The sequence below is a fragment of the Lissotriton vulgaris genome, chromosome 11, assembly GCF_964263255.1.
Source record: "Lissotriton vulgaris chromosome 11, aLisVul1.2, whole genome shotgun sequence".
NCBI lineage: Eukaryota > Metazoa > Chordata > Amphibia > Caudata > Salamandridae > Lissotriton > Lissotriton vulgaris.
The window spans coordinates 729,101,568-729,103,489 of NC_141699.1; the positions used below are offsets into that span (position 1 = coordinate 729,101,568).

The following is a 1,922-nucleotide window of genomic DNA, read 5'->3' on the forward strand; positions in this document are numbered from 1 at the left end:
GGTGCCAAGTTCAGGAGGGTATAATGCGCCATCAGGTGTTGTGCTGAGTCAAGACAGGCCGGGTGGTCAGAGTCACAGATCAATGTCCCAACCCCCCCGAGGATGATGCCAGAGGAAAAGTGGCCGAGCCCTGTGTGCAGATTCACTTAGATCAGCGCAAAACACAGGGGAGCGGCCCAGATGTAATTGTCTCAGGCAGCGCAATCGCAGAAGACCAAGTCGTCCCCCACTCAGCAAGTCACCATTAGGGTTGCGTGGTTAGGGGCGTGGGCTATAGTCCTATGTCGCGCTACTGATCCGCCCACATGAAGACACTACCTATGACTGTCTCCCTGCCGAACCAGTGAATCCGACCAGGTTCAGATATCTCCGGCGAGCAATCCTCGAAGGGGTTTAGAAAAGTCGATGAGAGACATGACTGTCCCGCGTCAGACTCGCGGGCACACCGGAAGACCAAGTGTCCACAAAAATACAGCAATCGATGCTTACCTTGGTGGCGTGCGGTCATCGCCTCTCACACCTACCCCCACAACAAACGCGAAATCCGATGTATGGAACAGCTGGTGCCGGGTATCCGGGGAACCTCAGCGTTATATGTGCAGCGCGTTCAATCCACCGCGAGGACGTTGCTGGTGGGCGTGGTTGATGACGTCAGCCCGAGCGCATGCGTCTCGGCAACACGAAAGTGTGCAATGCGAACACTCACAGGGGAGGAGGGAATGTTGCGCTTAGTGGCGGCCATATTAGAAATGGCACTTCTGTAACTCCGACTTCGGGACACCCTGATAAAGAGTGAGGGTGCAGCAGGGTTTAGGGCGCCCATGGAGTAAGCTGGGGAAGCTTTAATCTATCTGGTTTTGTCTCTTGCAGCGCTAAAGCATCTCCCGGCGTCAGGATGGTGGCCGCCAAGAAGACGAAAAAGTCCCTTGAGTCTATCAATTTGAGACTCCAACTGGTAATGAAAAGTGGCAAGTATGTGCTGGGATACAAACAAACGCTGAAAATGATTCGCCAGGGGAAAGCCAAACTGGTTATCCTTGCCAACAACTGCCCTGCTCTGAGGAAGTCTGAGATCGAGTATTATGCCATGTTGGCAAAGACTGGTGTGCATCACTACAGTGGGAACAACATAGAACTGGGCACAGCTTGTGGAAAATACTACAGAGTATGCACATTGGCAATCATTGATCCAGGTGATTCCGATATCATTAGAAGCATGCCAGAGCAGACTGGCGAGAAGTAAAATCTGTGCGACTTTTGTTCTAAATAAAACTGGTAACCCGCCACAGGGAATGAGGTCACTAGAATCAGTAACGTAAGGAGATTGATTACATAACTCGTGTTTATGTGAAATCAAGGAGGATAAGCCGATGTGAACCAGGGAGCAGCCTACATCTATATAATGGCAACAATGGTACCAATAGTATAACGAGGGGCCCGGGTGTACGTGATGGGCCTATAGTGTAGGGGGGATTAAAGCATCATATGAGAAGTACGTATACATTATCCCCATGTGATATGAAGTAGGGGCTAGCAGGTGTACCCAGACCAGCTCTATATAGATAGGGAGGCCCAAGGGACTGCATCATTTAGGCCAACAGTGTCCAAACGTAGGCGTGAACCCAACGTTGTTCAATCCTGAACAGGGCTTGTTGTGTAATGGCCGGGTGGGATTCTAGTACTAGCCATTTGATGCTATCTGGTTGGGGGGCATGTGTGCTATAATGCTCATACAATCTCGTGTGTGTTTTGGAACACCGGATGTTACTTTTGTGTTCCATTATCCTGAGTTTCACCTGTCTCATCGTCATCCCAACATAGTATGTGCCGCAGGGGCAGATGAGTAGGTAGATGCACTTGCTACTATTACAGTTGGTGTGTTTGCGGAGGTGCCATGTGAAGGTGTCAGTCAACCTCACCTC

General features: G+C 50.5%; 1 pseudogene; it reads left to right on the top strand.

Annotated features, from left to right (window-relative positions):
- The first annotated feature begins 845 nt into the window (after window positions 1–845).
- On the top strand, window positions 846–1,277 carry LOC147683400 (large ribosomal subunit protein eL30 pseudogene; annotated as a pseudogene).
- The last annotated feature ends 645 nt before the right edge of the window (window positions 1,278–1,922 follow it).